Here is a 22,203-nt window from a genome sequence, read left to right on the forward strand (position 1 = left end):
AGTTTAACGTTGTGCGCTATCCTGAGCATGTTAAGATGCCCAGGTCTAGAGAGAAGTGGTTCCTTATTTTAAGAGTATAGAGTCTTCATAAAAGCTCTACATGCAATCAGAAGGCACTTGCAGAGTATTGGTTTCCAGGTAATACTCTGTTACTTATTTTAAGATGCAAAATACAGCCTTATTTAAAATTATTCTTTATATTCTTGGCTGAAAATGATCCTTTATGTATTTTCTGCTTCTTAAATTTGGGTTAGTGACTTGTCTAACTGGTCAAGTGCCATGGTAAATGGAACAAATGTTTCCCTGAAGTAAAATGAACTCAAATAACTCATCATATGTATATGTTTATATGTATATATACATTTGTATGCATGTGTGTATATACAAACATATATAATATAAGCATGTATATATAATGATATACACATATAAATTTATATATGATTATATACATATGTACATATACATATCTATGGTATGACATAAATGTGTGTACATATGTATATTATGTGTATGTACATACTGTACACACATATGTGCCATATATATATATGTACATGAATAAATATATATATAGACATATGTATATGTCTTAGGAAAACTTCTTTATTTACTAATACTTTCAAGTATGAGGTAACCTAGGAGGCATCTAATTATTTAGTATTTTAAGCACAGACATGCTCTGCTTTGCTTTTTATAAAATACTTTTCAAAAACACCTTAGGAAATGAAGGTTCTTTTAGCCTGCAGGCTACAGTCCATCATGAAGTGAGTCCAAGGTGGGAAATCAAGGAAGAAACCTAGAAGCAGGGAATTTATACAGTGTGGGACCACCTGTCCAGGGATGACACAGTTCATCGTGGGTTTGGCACTCCTATAACAATTCAAATTAAGCAAATACATGTCCACTCCAAGGGAGGAAATTCCTCAACTGAGGTTCTCTTTTCCCTAGTATATCAACTGGACAACTTAACTAAGCATAATAAGGTAGAATTCCTAAACAATCTTGTTGAGCATTTTCTTTGTAGAACTCACAGGCAGATTCATTTGGATCAATTAACAAAGCACCTGAGATTATGGATATTTTTCACTAAGCAGTAGTATATTGGAAGTGTAATATACTTTGTGTGTTCTCTTAAACTAGCATTTCATTGAAATATGTCAGAGTTTTCAGATTGATCATAAAACTCTTATAATATAAACAAACAAAATATATATTTAAAAAAACACAAACAAAAGTCTGGAAAACAGAAATTGTGACAAATGGAGACATGATAGATAATTCATTCCTCAAATTCCACTGATGAGGTGACAGAGTGAAACATGCATAATTAACTAACAACATGTGAACTTTAGTTCAGTCTGCACTTGGTTCTGTCAAGGCTCAAAACCCCACCTGTTTTCTAAATGCTTCTCAAGGGAGAAGAGGCTGCATCTGGCATCCGGTAAAGCAAGAGAGAGACACTGGATTACTTGTCAAGCAATACCTTGTTGACAATTTTTGTAACTTCAAATGGAATATAATTTCCAAATCTCAATAGATCAGAAAAGTGCTAATGAGAATAGACATTGACTTTCCAATGCCACCTTCTGTGTTAGCAGGTATTCCAGCTGTTCCATTTTTATCTCCATTTCTTTTTCTGAGCTAAATATGATATGCAAAATAAAACCCTAGAGAAATGTTTTTAGAACTAACGAACTGGTTCTAGTGAACTAAAACTTTTGAACTTGAACAAGTGAAAGCCATGATGTTGAAAACTACATCTTATCTACATATCCCCTCATCCAACTTACTGGCTAATTATTTACACTTATAATTATATTATACTTTTAAGAGTGTGCAATGAAATTTGAGAGTAGCTAATTTATATATGCAAAGCTTTCAAAGTGGGTCATTATAACCTAACAATGAGAAACATTAAAATGTCAAGCCATCTTGTTTAATAATTTTGATAATCATGTCAAGCATTGACATCTATTGTATTGTAAAGAACCTTGAAAAGTGCTTAATATCCTGCTGGTTTTGTTCTTTTCTAACTTCCTCTGTTATATGTTCCAGTTGTAGAGTCTGATTCAAGAGCCTACTATACCTCCAGTTTGTATCTAGTCATAAAAATTGCAAGTGTGAGTTGAGAAGGAAGGTCAGAGAACAATTTCAGGGAAATCAGATATGCATTATTAGGGGGTCTTCAATTGGTATTTACTCCATTATTTTGCCAAATCCTAGATATCCATCTTTGACCATGTATGCATTTTAAAATCATATGAAAAATTTATTTGCTGGAAGAATAATCTATAGTTAATAATTATCCTGAAGAAAAATAATTATGAGTGTTCTGCTTGGGTAGTCATATGACCTGATGGACGACTGAGGGGCAGGTGAGGCATTGATGAAGGAAGTGACAGATGTCTGTCATCCTTATAATAACTAGTTACAGCAATGGATATTAATTCAGAGGACCTTAAACAATCTAAAGTCCTGAATGTTGACTGAAGACAGATGGGAGAAACACAATGAAATATAGTCATTGTAACTGTGAAGTAGTTTCTGTCCCTGTTTCTCTGTAGTAGGTAGCTTTGACAATCAAGTTTAGGGGCTATGGTAAAAGATGCTGTGATCTAGTAAAAGCCATAAAAACAAAACAAAATAAAATAAAATAACATAACATAACAGAATAATGGATCCACTGTTAAGATTTTTTCCTGCTCTTCCAGAAGACCAGAATTCAGTTCCCATTACTTATCAGATAGCTCACATCCATCAGTTGTAGTTCTTTGGGTTCAAACACCCTCTTAAACCCGCTATGCACACCTGCATACATATGCATAAACTCACACAGACAAACACACACACACACACATACAAACAAAAAAAAATACACCATTTTTTTTAAAAAGTCACAAGAATAAATACTAAATGAAAATCAGAATAAAACTTGCTCACCTACATCATGAGGCCTCTTCATATTCAAGGCCTCTTCATGGTCCTTAAACAGCCATGAATATGAGGAGGGCATATTGGGAATATAGAATGGGTATGGGAGAAGCCAAAGAAAGCCCCTGGCAACCAGAGACAGTGAGGTATACAGTAAATTTATATTACATTAATTAATTGCTCTACCATCTTTTGAGCACTACAGTAGACTAAAACTGAGATTCTGAATGGTTTGATGGTTTGACTTGACAACACTTTGCTTTCTCCTTGAGTTGAGCATGAATGTCTTTTCATCTAAGCACAAGATGCAGGTGTGTGCTAAGAGACAAGTATAACAAGCCTTGTTCCTGCATGTCTTGTCTCTACACATGCACTAAGTTATGTGCCCTTGAATAAATAATTTTCCAGATGAAAATATACCAACTGGGTTTGAATTATGTTGAGAATATGATACTCACTAGCAGAACAGAATGATAAAATATCAGGGATGTTTTTCCCTGTTCATTTCCTTTCATGGTAAGCAGACTGTTGGTAGGTAAAATATTTATATATGAGAGTTCAGTGTCTGCTGAACATCTCCATTTACAGGTCATACGGCTCTTCTCTAATTGTATGTAACTTGACTTCTTTTCTTATTGATTGTGAAGTACAGAAGTGTTATTTCCCTTCTGGCTTTTGGGATGTTTCCCATCATTGGATGGTTTCATTTAACTCAGTTTGCCTTTTTTACTTTATCCCTTTATTCAGATTTCCTGATTTCTTTTCTTGAGTAAATCTCATCATTTTGAAGCAGCTAATTGTTTTATTTTTACTTGTAAGATGCGTTCTTGCAAAGAACAAATTGCTGTCAGCTCAAGTTCATAATGCTTAGAATTTCTGTACACTTTTTATTCCAATATAGTTCTTCAGAACATTTTTCCTTAGGTCAGAGTAAGCTAATCATCAATGCTGGTAGGTAAAATAAATTTCCTTGGGCATGTATAGTTTAGAAATGTAAAGAAATCATTTTCTTTAGCAAACATTCATGAGAAAGCAAAACCTATCTTTTTTTCTTTGTTCTTTTTATAAAATGATTGTTAGTCAGCATACTGTGTGATGGGTTTTATTATGACATTTTGCATACATCTGTGACATTGTACATTGTTCTTTTTTTACTCCCTACACCTCTGCCCACCTTCTCCTAAAGCAGTGAATTCCTTATCACTTAAGTGATTGGTTATTTTTAAAGCATACTAACTTGTAACCTTAAATTAGGATACATTTAAAACAGAAAACCATGAATTTCTAATGGCTATGTAATAAAGAGAAATTCATTAAATATGTTTAAATGTCCCAGTGTTTAGAAACTGATTACAATAATGTATGAGAGGGATGGGATATCACATCAGACTTCTGATCCCACCAGCCAGTTGACCATTTGATTTTCCTACTATTAATCTATTATTTGTATATTTTTCTAAAACACTTTTAAATTCATTGCTAAATCTTGTATTTTTGATTCTATTGTTACCATTTTGTAGGTAAATATACTGAAGCCAAAGTGGGAAAATGTTTGTCCTCAAAAATAAAGGGGTTGTTGAAACATAAACTTATAAGACATCTTTTCATTCATGTATGTTTTGATGATAAAACTTAATGAACAAAAAATTGTATAGAAGAATGAGAGTGTACAGCCTCTAGGGCATTGTTTGCAACTTGAAAGTCATGACCTCTTTGGAGTTGCATATCAGATATTCTACATATCAGATACTTACATTTTGATTACAGTAGCAAAATTACAGTTATGAAGTAGCAATGAAATAATGTTATGGTTGAAGTTCACCACAAGATGAAGAAATGTATTAATGCATCACAGCATTAGGAAGGTTGAGAACCTCTGCTCTAGGGCACTAAGAAAGTACTGTGCTAACCATTGCAGAGTTCTAGTAAGATGAGGAGTGGTCAACAAATAGTTACACAATTGTCACGGCAATATATATGCACATATATATTATCAGGTATGAAATTGGAGATATCACAACCTTATTTTTTATTTTGAAAAGAAAAAAACTGGGAGAAACCATGCCCTCTTAAGTATTATTACACTTACATGAAAGTATTAACAAAACTGCAGTACATATCATATGTTCAAAGAATCCTCCCTCTTCTCTGGGCCAAGGCAAACTTTTTTCTCCTTCTCTGTGTTACTTGATTGCACTAGACACAGAAATGCTGCATTGGTCAAAGTTCTATTTATAAAGAAGAACTATAACTCAGAACTATAACAATATGAAGTGAGAGTAAAGAGGGGTATACACCTGGGAAAGTTGCAGAGGACCCTGTGTGAGGTGATTGATCAATGAGCTGTGAGGTTGTGTTGAGTTCCTATGTGTTTTATTCTGTAATGAGGCCATCTGTGCTTGCTAACAATTGTACACATTGGATTTGGGCTCCTCTCCTCCCAGGTGATAACTTCACTCATGATTGCTCTTCCAAAAGATAATGTCCATGTTCTAAAGAAAGATATTCTTTGATTGTAATATTAGCAAAAGGTTGTGGAGTTCATTTACACTTTAAAGAGGCAGAGTAAATACTCAAAGAAAAGGGCAAACTTTAGGGAACTGGTCAAAAGTGGCCTATTCAGTTATTAAAGTTGGCTTATGCCGGACACTCTGGGTCGGTAATATTGAAGTTATGCCATCAGAGTAACTTTTCTCCCCTAAAGTTGAAACTATCAATTAAGAGTGGAATAACTTTCAAGTGCATGGCTATGAAAGGCTACAGAGAAGCAAGGATCTTTGGATAGGACTTTTTCAAAACCGGACAGGGTACATAGCTCTAATCACAGCTATGGCTTGTGACTCTAGGTAGTATATACCTAGAACCACTAATGTAGAAGATAAGCAGAACTTATTTTTATTCTTCAAGTTTCCTTCTCAACTTGCTAATAGGATTTTACTTTTATTTTTTTTCTTCCCTGACCCATTTTACTTCATTTCATTATTTGACTCTGAGAGAGAAAGCAGTCTGACAGAGGGCAGAGCTACTCCTACAGCCACCTATACCAGCCTTTCTCTAAACACAAAACGTATTTGTGTGTCAGTATTTGCCCTAACCTAAAGCAAAGCACACTGTTCAGACACAGTTCCAAGGAAGCTACAGAGCCTCTACTTCAGTTTCAAGACCTAAACTGCTTTGCCACTCTCTCATAGTTACTTGACCACCCCCCTCCCAGAGGAGACAATGTTTCCTCATCAAAGCTCTAGGTAGGCCTTCCCTACAGTGGTGAGATGAATATCATCTTTTCTGCCTCCCACATAGTGCTCCTCAATTCTTACTCCTTTCTGTGACTCTCCTCTGAAATTATCCAAATTGCCACGCCTCTTCCTTTATGTAATTGTTCTAAGTCATATTCTCTTTTCTGTGAACCTTCTATTTCTTTTCTTTCCTATGACACATCTAAATACTTTCAGATGCCTCACTTCATCCTTTGCTTAGGCAGTAAGTATTAGGGCTAATCTCTTTAGAATGATGAAAAGCCTTAAGAATTATTCTAAGACAATATTTCTCACCTATTTTGTACAGGAAACTTTCCTTCATAAAACCCAACCTCCTTGACAAATATATGTATTCTTATATTTTAGCACTTTGTCAGTGTCATCATGAGACTCAGATATTATGTAATAAGGCTGACTTTCATTCACAGCCCCATTCCCCTTCTCTTTCTGTTCTTGCTTTGTCTGTCAAATAACACAAGGTGCAAGCCTAACCTATCTCACCGTTGTTCACCCTACACACTTTAGCTGTTTCCTCCATAGCCATGAAGAAGCTCCACACTTCAAATATTCAGGAGTAAACTCAAGTAAAATGGGCATGACTTAAAGTGACCACATACCAACAGACAAGTGAATCAATGAAGAGGATGTTCATAAACACAAAGTGATAATATAATCTTCAGCTTCATTCAACTCTATTTGAAACAGGGCAAAGGGAATTCTATTATGTTTTTGCCTCACAGAGGAGAAAATACCTTAAGGCAGAAAAAAAGATTGTTCTTTTGTTTTAACAGATTTAACATATTGGTGCCATGCACCAAAGACAAAGTGGGTGTTACACAGAAAATGCTATTGTTCACTCCTTAGAATTATAACTTTTAAAATATAGAGAAAATCTTCTTGTGTTCATTTTAAAGTATCCAGCCTATTATAAATTGAACTGCCCACTTATGCCTATGAGAGAGGTGACTATTTTCCTAGCCCAAATTACAGGGTATATATAAATCAGAAGCATTATGTCATTACCACTTGTGACTTCAATTGTACTTACTTGCTAGTTACTGCAACACAACAATAAAATACCAGATTATATGTGTCATTATGTACTAATCTTGAATAAGCTAATGAAAAACAATCCTAGAGACAAATTCTAGATCTCTTCCAACTGCGTATAGACACAAACCACTGACTTCTTCTGAAGAAGAAATTTCCTCTATATTATTCCCTTTTTTACCTCAGAAATGTGGTATCGTCATCCGACTCTTCCCCTTATGGCACAGGGACCTTTGTGGTATAGGCAGAAAAACTGAGAAACAAAGAACCAGAGGTTTTGAATGACTTCAAGAAAACAGTGTCTTCTAGGCACAAGACTGATACACATAGAAACTCAGAGACTGTGGCTGTATGCATAAAAACTACACAGATTCAAGTCAGATAATCCTCTGCCCTGAGATGGAGAGAGGAGATAGAGTCCTATGTACTACTCTGACAAAAGATATTTTGGTCTGTCTGTAGAGACTGGGTTTGTATAGCCTCTAAGATGCAAAGAAAGCCTGCCAAGTACTTACAACATGCCAGTGAAACTGTGACTCATATGATCCAAATGTTATATATTGTAACCATGCAGTATATGTGCAGTATGGCCAGTGCTATATATTGTCTTATGACATGCAAATGGGGTTTGTTTGATAAAATTGCTATCTTCACCATGCATGATTTTTATTTGGGAAGATAATATCTGCAGGAACATTGTGTTCCTGTAATTTTTCTTCTTTTGTGTGGTTACACAGAAAATCCTTCAGAATCCTGGAAAATAACAATGCCAGGCTATATTTAATGGTTCAAAATCATGCTAACCTTACTAATACATAGCAAATGATGAAATTGCTTTGGTCATTGTATGAGGCTCCTTTGATGTTGACTGATCCTGATAGAATTTATTTTACTTTATTGGTTATTTTATTTATTTACATTTCAAATGTAATCCCCCTTCCCAGTTAAACCAACTATCACCTTCCTCATGCCCCCTGCTCCTATGAGGGTGCTACCCACCTCTCACCCTGATTTTTTATAATCTGCCTTTACTGGAAACTTTGGAACCAGAATTAATGAAAAGTTCTTCATTCCCTATTTTTTTTCCAAGACAGGGTTCTCTCTATAGCCCTGGCTGTCCTGGAAATCACTCTGTAGACCAGGCTGGCCTCGAACTCAGAAGTCCATATGCCTCTGCCTCCCAAGTGCTAGGATTAAAGGCATGCACCACCACTTCCTGGCTCTCCTTTGCCTATTTAAAACCACATCAAGACAGAGATTCAAGATAAGAAACTGACTCTGGCCAATAAATTAAAGTTCTTAAGAAATACAATTCGCAACTTTTCAGTGCAACCTCATATATCAATAAGTCACAGATTCAAGTATTGTAGGAATGGTTCTGATGCTCCCCACTTGGTTCTTGATCTATCAGTATAGATGTCACAGGCTAATTGATGGGCAGAAGGATAGGCAGGAATTCTGTGGCCCCTCAGGCAAGCAGGCAGATGCAAGGGAGAGAGATTCTACAAGCAGGAGATTGGGGATGTTTATCTGGGACTAAAAGTAACTGCGCAACTAACGGTAAGGACAGATTTAGGGTGCTGAGCTAAGAGTATTGAGGAAGGCACACTAGTTGAGGTAGATTGGAGGTGCCCAACAATTGTGCCAATAAGGCAAACTGAAATTGGACAACTGCATGTGTCTGTGTTTTTCATCCATGGATCCAATACTCTCTGGTCAGGGGCTGGTAGCATGGTCTGTTCCTGGAGCTTAGGCAAGGTAGCAAAAGCTATGCACAACAGAGTATGGGTAGATTTCCTCTCCTCAGACAAAGAGTACATGAATTACAAGTGAAGAGAAAGATTTCAGTGAAGAAACCCCTATGCCTAATAGCATTGTAAACAAAATCTGTTATAGGAGTAACAATGGGCTTGTAAGAAGAAAAAAACTGAGCCTGTGAACTAGAGGTTTTAAACATAAGAGATTTACTTCATTTAGTCAGTCAAGTGCATTTTCTCTTCTGTTTCTGTTTTCCTAATGTACATGACATATTTCTCCTAATTATTATGAGCTTCATATGTCCCTGGTCCATATTGCTTTACACTCACTTGATGTTGAAATGTTCATCATTGCATTTGTCCCAAAGGCATTCTAGTTAGATAATATTGTATTTGAGAGTTTGCAATTTATCGATTTTCTTAGATGACAGGGAAGAAGATAAGGCAGAGTGGTGAGGGAGGGAATGAGAGGAGATTGATTTTATTATTCATTTGATTTAGGTAATATTTTCCTACTAGTAGGATTGAAGAATAATTTGTTAGCAGCCATAGTGAAGATGGCAGACTGTCAACTCTCAGGGGCATTTCCTCAATGTGTTATGTAGAAGAGGAACTATACTGTAGGGATATCCTCTCTCTTCTCAGAAATTGGATTTTTCAAAATGACTGTAACACACCCTCTTGCTAGACCCACATATACCAAGGCCTGTCTCATTTCCAAGAAGTTGCTTGTGAACTAGAAAAATTAGAATCTTGGGATCCCGGGAGAATCCTGGGATCCAGGAACAGAAGTTCACAGTAAGAGGCAGTTTTTCAGATAGAACAGACAGACAATCCCATACTGAAGTTATATATATATCTTAAGCTGATTGTAAAATCATGGGAAAATGTTAAGCTAAATTTATAAGGCTAATTCTTCAAAATATTTATTTCATTAGTTTAGATATTACTTGTGTTTGTATTTAACAAATTAAAACACACACACACATGCACACACACACACATGCACACACACACACACACACACATACACACCTTCCCAAAAACTTACAGAAATCTTATTATGAAAGCTTCTGTTTTCTGATGCTGATGCTTCACAAGAAAGTAGGTATTGAGCCAGAAAAAAAAATCCACAAGAATGCTGCTTGAAAAGATTTGTTGTTTATTTGTTTATTTTAGCACTTCTTTCCCTAGAGCACTGGGGAACAAAACATACCTGTGGTTTTAATTTTCTTCCTGCATATTAATTCATTTTCATCCTTCAAACTTTAAGCCCAGATAAGCCTGGTTTTGCACGTGTGTGTGTTGGACACAGAGGCTTGCAGCCTGCTCTATGCCTGCACTGGAAAGGATCCAGGGTCTTCTAAAATGAGAGTGTCCTGGTTTGTAGAAAACAACACTTCACAAGATACAGCTTGACTCCTGGAGAAGCTGGGCTCACTGTAGACTCATATGCATAACTCCTAGGAAGAAAGATGCAGGACTGAATGAAGAATAATGCTAGCTTAACTGGGTCCATTCCAAAAAACTGTAGCCCTTTCCTGGTGACCCTTGTGTGATATGTACCAGTCATAGTTGCCTTTTGACAAGTTTGTCCTAGAAAGAACAGCAGGTAAAAACACTAGAAAGCCTCGACCTACAGTGCACTACCCTACTGGAAACTCCATTGCACATCTTCAAACTGAAGGTAACTCATGATGATTTTAAAGGGGCCCTTCATCTCTGAAGTCATAATCAGCCATTCAACTCTCATTTCATTACTAATGACTTTACAAGCGTCGAGAACCTAATGCTTTCAAATCATTTAATATCATTAATGTTGACTATTATTTTTCTTCTTAATTGAACCAAACAGATTAATATATACATGGCTATAAACAACTATAAGACAAAAGACCCAGTTACAATGAGTCAAGCATCACAGAGGGTTAACACATTGGTCAAGGCCAGTCCTTCTGACAAGCTCTCAGCATTGTCTAATGTTAATGGCAGTAGCCATAAGAAACCTACACAGCAGGAAAGATACACTCTTCCCTAACTGTCCACACTTACCTTATGTTACTCTAGATATTTTAAATTTCACTGATAATGCAGTCTCTTCTAAAAACTGTATTCAGAGTACTTATTTTTTTTTAAAGAAAATGGACAATAGGCTTTCAAATAGAGTGTTCTGTCCTAGACATGGCGGTGCTCTGCAGGCTGACCCTCCTGAAGGCAGGCTAAATACACAGGATGGGAAAATGGCCTTGCTCACAAATGGTCTACAGTGCTTGGCGCTTTTCCCATAATGCCACCTCTCTGCACTCTGTGAGCACAGGGGATCAGGGAGGGTTTTATTTTTTTAATCTGTTTTTAGAGCTTAAAATCAACCTTAAATACAGTTCTAATGGGGCACTCAGGGGAGTTCTAGAATGTGTTTACTGTTCAAACATCTGATTCTGTGACAACCTCAAAGTGAGAATCAATAACTTTTATGTCCCTTGTTTACTTTCCCTAGGTAAAGTGTCTCTTTGCTCCAAGAACATTTTCTACTCAGCACTACAGTTAACACAAGAGGGATCTGAATGGGTTCTTGCTTCTTTGCAATGGCTGTCAATATGCCATCTTTTGTTTTGTCACCCAAGTTCTAAAGAAATATTACCATTCTTTTAAGAAGCATGGATAAGAATTTTTCCTATACATCTTTCAGTGATCACTGAAACATGTTTACATTTAATGAAAAAGTAAATAGTTTTTTTATTAGATATTTTCTTTATTTATATGTCATATGATTTTTCTTTTCCTAGTTTCCCCTCCCAGGAACAAACAAACAAACAAACAAACAAAAACAACAAGAACAAACCCCTGTGGGAGAGGGTGGGGTGGCAAGGAAATAGTTTTGAAGAACAGAAAACCTAAAATCAAAGGTTGTCATACTACTTGATAATACAAGGTACTTATCTTTTTATTAGTTTCTTTATAAGTTTCAATTAATCCATGTGTGTATATAATATATTGTGTTTATATTCAGCCCTCTGATTCTTTTCTTAGTTCTCATATATGAATACTTTTAACTGCCTGTATGGCTTAGCAGTAAGTCTTCTCATAGGCAGCTCAGAGGGAGTTAGCTAAGAGAAGCATTTTTGACAAGCGCAGAACATAAATAAGCAAAGAGAACCATTTATTCCTTCAAATATCTGTACAGTGTCTTAAAGCCCTCAGTCTCAGTGGAAGAGTCAGATCTATAGAACATATCTTCTTATTCTACTTGCCCCTTGGATCACCTGTGGTTGATCATCATCCTCTCTACCTAACCTTTCACCTGTCCGTGTTCATATTTCATTCCAATCATTTTCTTGTCTGGTTATATTCTTATTCTGCCTCATCTTTAATTCCTATTTTTCCTTTGAAAGAAAGCTGCAATTTTTCTCCTTCTCATCAAATACTTAGGCTATGATCATTGTATGATATGTTACTGTTCTTTCTCCCAGTATTTTCATAACATAAATAAAATTACTGTGAGAGCTGCTTGTCTTATTTCTTCAATTCTCATGAGCTGTGGACTCATTCAGGGTTTTCATTCATTCAGTTGCAGACCCAACTTTTTCTCCATTGCCCTATAGCTTTCTGTAGGATTTCTCTTATACTTGATGTCAAATATACAGTGTGATATAATTTTTATGGAAGAATATTTGTTATTAAAAGACTGCTTAACATTCTAAGATCTCATTTTACTACTGGACACTTCATAGTAGTGTCATCATTGATATAAGACTGAGCAATAACAATATTCATTCTATGTTTTTCTTAGTATATATTAATTAAGCATAATGGTGAATTGCATTATTGCTTTAACCTACATGAACATAACCTACATGCATGTAAATTATATTCATCCCCCATTCCTTTTTTCCCATTTTTGATATCCTCATTTATATTCTCTTGTGTGTATATGTGTGCATGCATGTGTGTGAATGTGTGTGTATATGTGTGTACGTGTGTGTATGTGCTCACGTGCACACACACACACATGTCAGAGATTCACTGAGTTTCATTAAGATTGTTTATAGATGAGTGGATGAGTGTATTTACAGAAAAATAGACAGCATTAAAAAGCTACAAAAAATGAATAAAATAGTTCTCTCTCCCCTATCGAATGTTAATTTCCTAAAAATCTTTAAGAAGGGGTGGAGTCCTGTAAGTCTTCCATGGCAGGGTGTTGAAAGGCTCGATTCTGTAGAGATCTTGTTCAAGTAGTTGCAGTTGAGTTAAAAAATGGGACAGACATGCCATGCATGGAGGTCAGTGCTTCGTAACTCCCTCTCCTTCTGGGGCCGAAACTCCTCCTTCTCATGTACTCTGTCCCTTCCTTCCTCCGTAAAGTTTCCTAAACTCTTTAAGAGGTAATATGGAAGTCCTAATTATGGATGGGATCATGGAACCATGGAGTCAGTCTAGCTTAATTACTTTAAGAGGCATGTGTGAGAGTCCATGGCTCCTGGGGCACAATGTACCCTCCAGTTCCTGAGAAACCGATTAACTCCCTTAGTAAGTGAAGCATTCAGGCTTCATTGTGTATTTCTGTATGTTCCCTTAATAGTAAAGAAAGGATGGAAACTTGACAGGACAATTGATCTTAGATATTAATCTTGTGTACCCTGTGTAGCTTGAAAATGACATTGTATCCTGGCAACTACAACTGTATTGATTCTGAAAAAATGCTATTATATTCTGTTACTTATCAAAGTATAAAATGTCTAATTGCTCTCAATAAACTTGTCACATGCTCAGTCTTCCCGTGATCCCTCCAAGGTGAGTCTGACTTTATTCCTCATGGACGTATCAGGAGATCTTGGTCCACTAAGTAAGCACAAGCACTTACCATCCATTTTCCTAAGATCTTTAACAAGATGTGAGTCTCTGTAGTTGACACTGTGAAAAGAAGTTTCTCTATTCAAAACTGACAGCAGAATAATTTTTTAAGTCACAAACATAATTATTTAGAATGGAATTTGAAAGGCATATCATATCCACTTAGAAGAAGAGGAGCCATTATCTGTTCACTGGGTTTAAACTACCATGTATGAATTTGATTCTGTAGAGAGGGCATCAGATTCATTTAAAAAGTGGCTATTACCGCTATCACAGAGTTGCCAATATTGTACCTGTGGCCCATCTCGCTTGGGTGGTCAGTTTGTCGCACACAGTGTGGACAATAGAGTAACAATGTTGGTTGTAGCTCTCCCTATAGCACATTGTGGCTCTAGCTAGTTCAGAAGAGAAGAAGCTTCTAGGGAGCTGCAGCTTGACTTCTCTACTTTACAACCAAGGTAAATGTTAACTTTAGCAATGGGGTCGTATGATATAGCTCCTGTGGGCAATTGAGAACAGTGATAATTGTCTGTATTGTTTATCAGAATGCAGGGGTTTGGATTTGTTAAGCAATAATTCATAAGCAGTCCGATGTCAATGGACTATCCACTTCATGACTTATGGCTTCCTGGAAGAGCTTTATCTATATCTAGTGGGTTCTCCCATTTAAGTACAACAATTCTTTTAGACTTTATTGTTCTTAATTCACAATGTTAAGATTACTTAATTTTGTGAGTGAAGCAATTAAAATATAGGAGTTATGCAGTAAATTTTGGGGCCTTAAACCAAAAGTACAAAAATGTTATTTTATTTCATTCCATTCTCTTCATTATTTTCATGCTGTTTATCACAAGGCCTGTTTGTTCCCACTCCCAACTTCACCAAGCACTTGCATGTTGGCTTTCTGTTCTCTCCCTAATGATGAGCTCCTCAATATGATATCCTTGCTTTCATTCCTCTCTGAATGCTCAGAACACCACGAACCTCCCTTTGAATAGAATGTTTTAGCTTAGAATTTTGTTCATTTAAGCTGAAAGTAACCTAGCATTTCTTTTGATCTTCAGAAACATTGCAGAAATGACCTTATTTATTTCCAATGATCCAAAGCAATCATAATGGCCCATATTAGTAGAAAAATGGTTGCTTGTTCTTGTCATTTTATTCATTCTTTTAGAACATTTGGATTCTAGTTGTAGGCTACAAAGAGGTATGCATATTTTTCATATACCATAGTGACATGGTGGAGAATTCCTGTTAGTGAGAATAAAAATGAGATGATGTTTATTTCCAAATGCTAGCTGAGCAAAACATTTAGGTTGTCATTGAGACTGTAACACACTATTTAAGACAATTTGATATAGTTGCAATTTCTCCTGAGACACCAATATGTAAATTCTTTTAAGTACAAGTACCTATTTCTATGATAATTTACATAGAAAATTTTTTCATTGTTAACATGATGATGATGATGATGATGATGATGATTGAAAATGAAGATGTGTGTGTGTGTGCGTCTATGTGTGTCCATGTATGTGGAGTCTCTTATTTTATCTAACTGTTCTTATTTCAATGTTCTTGTCAACTTAATAATTCATGATATTCACATTTCTGAATATATCTGAAATTCTTCCACTGGAAATGACTTGTGAAAATTCTTTTGAATTTTCAAGCTAACTCCTGTATTCAGAGGGCTAAGTCTAGGTTACAATAGCAACAAGAAGAGATTTCAATGCCTTTTGTCTATTGATATGCATTTCTCTTCTAATATGAATTATGTTTTATCTTTTTTCTCCAGAATAAGTCACTATACCTAAAAGTATAGATACCCAGAAATAAATGGTACTCAATTTAATGTTACTACAAATGAAAATATTAGAATTTTATATGAATACTGCAGTGGCACTAGATGGGAAATAGCAAAAAATGTCATTTTATTAAAAAAAAAAAGTATATGCAACACTTAAATATTTAGGGTCATCTACATTGTGTGGTGGTAGCAAACTGAATGATTTGCATTAGTTTATATCAAGTTCTTGCATATGCTAGATGGCCACTTTTCTCTTTCAACTACTAGGGAAATAGACGGGTAGAAAGTACAATCTGGGATATGCTTCCAAAATTGCCAAGACATTTAAAAAGTTAAAGATATAAAACAAAGTTCATACTTAGAATGCTAGGGACATAGATAAAATTTAAGTCCACAATTAAATAAGTCAGTCCATCTTTACACATGTTAAAGCCAGAGATTAGAAGGTATCTCTGCATATGTCAGGTACTGGCACAGCCTCACAGGAGACATCTGTATCAGGCTCCTGTCAGCAAGCACTTGTTGGCATCCATAATAGTGTCTGGGTTTGGTGGCTGTACATTGAATGGATCCCCAGGTGGGGCAGTCTCTGGGTGGTCTTTCCTTCAGTCTCTGCTCCACATTCTGCTCTCTATCTCTTCCCATGGGTATTTTGTTCCTTCTTCTAAGAAAGACTGAAGTATACATATGTTGGTCTTCCTTCTTCTTGAGCTTCATTTAGTCTTAGAATTATATCTTGGGTATTCTGAGCTTCTGGGCTAATATCCACTTATCAGCAAGTGTATACCATGTGTGTTCTTTTGAGATTGGGATACCTCACTCAGGATGATATTTTTTTAGGACCATCCATTTGCCTAAGAATTTCATGAAGTCACTGTTTTAAATAGCTGAGTAGTATCCCATTGTGTAAATGTACCACATTTTCTGTATCCATTCCTCCATTGAGGGACATCTGGGTTAATTCCAGCTTCTGGCTATTATAAATAAGGCTGCTATGAACATAGTGGAGCATATGTCCTTATTACATGGTGGAACATTTTCTGGGTATATGCCCAGGAGTGGTATAGTTGGGTCCTCAGGTAGTACTATGTTCAATTTTCGGAGGAACTGCCACACTAATTTACAGAGTGATTTTACCAGCTTGCAAGCCAACCAGCAGTGGAGGAGTGTTCTCTTTCTCCACATCCTTGCCAGTATGTGCTGTCATCTGAGTTTTTGATGTTAGCCATTCTTACTGGTGTGAGGTGGAATCTCAGGGTTGTTTTGATTTGCATTTCCTTGATGACTAAAGATGAACATTTCTTTAGGAGCTTCTCAGTCATTTGGTATTCCTCAGTTGAGAATTTTTTGTTTAGCTCTGTATCCCATTCTTAATGGGGTTATTTTGTTCTCTGGAGTCTAACTGCCTGAGTTCTTTGTATATGTAGGATATTAGCCCTCTATGGGATGTAGGGTTGGCCAACCATTGGACTGAGCACAAGGTCCCCAATGGAGGAGCTAGAAAAAGGATTGAAGGAGCTGAAGGAGCTTGCAGCCCCATAGGAGGATTGACAGTATGTACCAAACAGTAACCCCAGAGCTCCCAGGGACTAAACTACCAACCATAGAGTACACATAGAGGGACCCATGGCTCCAGCTGCATATGTAGGAGAAGATGGCCTTGTTGGACATCAATGGGAGGAGAGGCCCTTGATCCTGAGAATGCTTGATGCCCCATTGTAGAGGAATACCAGGACAGGCAAGTAGGAGTGAGTGGGTTGGTGAGCAGGGGGAAGGAAGATGGGATAAGGGGTTTCAAAGGGGAAAACAGGAAAGGGAATGACATTTGAAATGTAAATAAATAAAATATCTAAAAAAAAAGAAGGTATCTCTGTGACTGAGGTGAAGAAGGGAAGATGCATTTGATGTTCATCCCTTCAGGTAGTTTTTATAAACCAATCTGCCTTTTCATAAAGGTCAGGTAATTACTTAGCTACAACTCATCACATAATTTCCTACGGAGAGTATATTAACTCAGGAGGGCATATTACTAAATGTTAAAAGGCATAACAATTTTCAGACAATGATTATTATCTGGAGATAACACTCATACATGGAATCTTGATTAATGCCTTTCAAACTGACTGACACTAACAGAAATTGATATTGATTATTAATAAATAAACAACAGCAAAGCAATTCTGTGCTGGTCCTCTCATCATAGAGAAAGAGAAAGCTGCAAAGGTGCTGATGTAGCCTACCCTACTCGCATAGGTGAAAGCCGGGATAACTGTGAGCACAACTGCACTGTTATAAGTTTATTCATTTTCATGCTACTATAAATAAAAAATTATAACAATACAAATTTCCACAAGTTTAAATGTTTCAGTGGATCTTGGGTATTTTCGCTAAACAAATAATGCTTATTATGTAGGATATAAACTACCATTGTTATGGAGACTCTTTAGAGTGGGAAGATTTAAGAAAACAGTCTTGTAAAAGAAAAGACTCTGCTGACAATGTCTGTGATGCTTCGGGAGGGTAGAACTTCTGAGGGACCTTACAAAGGTTTTGCTCACAGCTCACTATCAATGCATATAAGGTAAAGCTCTCTAGACTTTTGACTGAAGATTGTGCTCTAAATTCCATTTCTCATCTATTGAGGGATTTAAAAACGAAATCTCCACAAAACTCCCACCTTACTATCTACACTGCAGTGAAAATAATTCCACTGCTGTGAAGATATGCTTACAAATGTGTATGTCTAACCTAGACCATCTTCGCACAGAAAGAAAATTAAGTCTGGTTTGTAGTCTAATTGTTATTTTTAAATGTAAATAGCTTGGTCATTAGTGGGTCACAAATAGCATTCATTTATCAAAGGAAGGATTTTATGAGGCCAGTTTTAGCCTTTATGAATAAATTCATTTACCAATTAAATGAGTGAATCACTTGGTATATTAACCACCTATCTCAATAACATTCTATAACAAGAGTATCTACTTGGAAATTATGCTTTGAGCACTACTTTAAATCTTTTTCATTTTGAAATTAAAGATATTACCAAGTGTCAAAGACAAAGATATGCTTTCCTCTTTCATTTTCATGCTACTATAAATAAAAAATTATAACAATACAAATTTCCACATGTTTAAGTGTTTCAGTGGATCTTGGGTATTTTTGCTAGACAAATAATGCTTATTATGTAGGATATAAACTACCATTGTTATGGAGACTCTCTAGAGTGGGAAGATTTATGAAAACAGTCTTGTAAAGAGAGTGGTGACTTGGTAATGAGTTCTCTCTCACTCAGACAGGTGGAGTCCAATTTGAGTGGATAGGAAAGTGTGCAATATGAGTCCTGAAGTTGGAAAACTGAGAAGACCAGTCAGAAAGTAGGATGATACAGCCCTAAGCAATAGTGGGGAGCAAACTGCATGGATGTTAGCAGATAGATTGATAGATTAAACATTTTAATTTCTGAATTAGACCTATGCTTGCAAACACAGTGTCATAATGAACTTATTCGAATTTTCATTCAAGTGCTAATGGAGATTAATACTTAAAAATCATTATCAAATGGTAATAAGTGACAATTTGATTAATTAAATATGCATTGTGCATATACTTGTTTGCATATAGTCATCATGAGCTACCTTCTTCACCATATAGTTGTTGGCACCCATCAGAAACACAGATACTACCTATCATTTGATCAATTTAATAAAAATCAGATCTTAGTTATTAACTAACAACATCTGAAGATGTGTTATTTCTTTCTATGTTTCACTGTTTGAATAATCATCTTTAATCCAAATATGTTATCTGATTTCATTGGAATTTATTTAGCTATTAAATGTGGGAAGGTACAGTGAAAGAAATGGATTCTACTCTACTCAGGACCTGGAAAAAGCTGGTGTTCATGGGAGAAGCCTGACTAATACACTGGCCTGCAAATTGTCATCACTTATCTCTGTGTCTGAATCTCACATGGGTGTGGCTTTGGAAATTCCTTAGTGAACTGTTGAAAAATCAAATTAAATAATGTGTGAAAACAGAAAGCAATATGCTCTTCCTTCTCCTTCTTCTTCTCCTCTTTCTCCTCCTTCACCTCCTCCTCTTCTTTGTTTGCCTCCATCTCCCCCTTCCTCTTTTCTCCCTCCCCCTTGGCTCCTCTTCTTCATCCTTTTTTTTCTTTATCATCATTGTCTACATGTTCATGTGGTTTTATTATATATTTATTTATTTATATTATGTTGTTATATAACAAATATTAAAATATATGATACAATATAATTAATATTATATTAAATATTAAATATATTATTAAATATTATATTAACTATATTATATCCCATGAATTCTGATCCTTCTCACTCCTTTCTTAGTCTCTTAATAAGTTCATCCCTGATGCATTCTCTATTTGAAATACTGTATAAATGTGTTCCACTCAACCAGGGTTTCTTCTTCCCATGGAGCATTTGATAAAATGTTCACTGTATTAAATTCTATTTCTGCACTGCTCCTAAGCCTTCTACTGCTGATTATTATTATTATTACTATTATTGTTATTATTATTTGGTTGGTTTATTCTTTTATGGATATTAAAATGTTTTCTACATAACATATTATATGATATAGAATATTCATCCTTTTAAATGTTTGTTTTTGGCCTTTCAAAAAATTATACTATATAATATAATATAATATACAATATTATACTATATAATATATATAATTGTACTATATAATATAATATATAGTTATATATGTATATATATATAACTTTGTGACATGTGTTTTTGTTTTTGCCAAGCATTTTCATATTTTAAAGTCCATTTCTGATTCATATTTTTCTAAACCTTCCAGAAATCCTGTAGGTTAATAATCAGTCCATTGTGTTTTAAGCTCCACCTCACCAAACAAGACCTCTTGACTGTTCCTCACCCAATCTCTCCTACAAACCAATTCTTCCACACGTTTATATCTGAGGTAGTCCTACTATTGCCTCTTGTACCTACAACTCCTATGGCTTCCATCTTGCACTATGCTCTCCTCTTTCCTCTTTCCCACACTCCTTAATTTTATAACTTAAACATGTATAAATCACTTACAAATCTATGAATCATATACTATCCCCAATGTACATCACATAACAGAGTGTCTGAGCAAAGGAAATGGTGAGATAATGCAGAAGTGTTTCCCACAGCAAGGGAAAATAGAAATTCTGATAAATTAGTGGATTTACTTCTGCATCTACCCTTGAAATAGCAGCAGGAAATATGTTTCTTAGTAAAGATACCTTTTTAGGAGGACCCTTTCTGAACAAGACTGACAAAGAATTAGAATTGGAAGGAAAGAAAGAGTTGAAGCTAAAGTTCTTTTATTATACACCTGCCTACCTAGGGAGAATTCTGAGCCTTGACAATTAGGAAGATCATTCTGACATTTTTCAACAAGCATATACGGATCAAACAAGCACATGGGCAACAAGGACCCAGGCCTTCCCAGTAAACATGGGAGATAACCGAAAAATAAGGGAAGGATTTCCATAGTGAGAGACTAGGCTTGGATCAAATCCTCTAAAATATTTCCCAGTAATAATTGTTGCTCCTACAAATACTAGTTCTTTTATTTAGACAATAATGCTAGAATTGTCATTTTTAATTTATATAACACATTAAAATGAACCTTAATTCTCAAAAATTTCTCCTATATTTACATTTAACCAAGAATCTAACACAATTATTTACGAAAAGCCAGCAGGTCTTAAGTGTGTTGAATTTCACTGGAAAGACTAGTTAATCAGATGAAGCATCCTACATTTTGTATAACAGAACTGACAAAGAAAGCTGTGGGTTTTGCCAACTTTGTTGTTGATTGTTATTTAATCTGTTAATTTGACATTGGCTCGGGTATATGCATATTTGATGTTTTAACTGGGCTGTTTCTCTAAGGCTTGCAAATATCATTTCCACATCATATAATTTTTAGTTTAACACTGGGTCATTGGAGTTACCAATGACCCAGAAGAGCCTACCTAGCCTTTTGAGTTTTGTGGGTTTTGGCTTTAGGACTTTTTTCCTTTGAATAATCCTGGCATGTGAATTATAGGACATCCTTGCCTTATGTACATGCCACGGGTATGTAACACACTCAAAAAACATCTACCCAAAAATGATATCTACACTTAGAACTAATAAATGAGCCTAATAACATCAAGGAATACACTGTTAATATACAAAAATAATTTTCTTTGTTGCGTGTTAGCAGCTAGTAACTGAATTTGTACAAATAAAAGAAACTGGAATATTAACAATACCATTTGCAAATAAAATACTTAAAATAAATCTTGTAAAATCATGACAGTATCATGGAAAATATTAAATTATTCTTTTGAAAATTAAAGTTGTCTAAATAAATAGACAAATCTTGTGTTCACATATTTAATATTGTTAAAGCTTCACTGGTCCCAATATTATCACCAGATTAAACTCTAGCAAAACTACTGGTGATCCATTACATAAATATAACAACTAATGTTAACACATTGTAATGGTTGGTTTTA

The sequence above is a fragment of the Mastomys coucha genome, unplaced genomic scaffold (assembly GCF_008632895.1).
Source record: "Mastomys coucha isolate ucsf_1 unplaced genomic scaffold, UCSF_Mcou_1 pScaffold23, whole genome shotgun sequence".
Taxonomy (NCBI): Eukaryota; Metazoa; Chordata; class Mammalia; order Rodentia; family Muridae; genus Mastomys; species Mastomys coucha.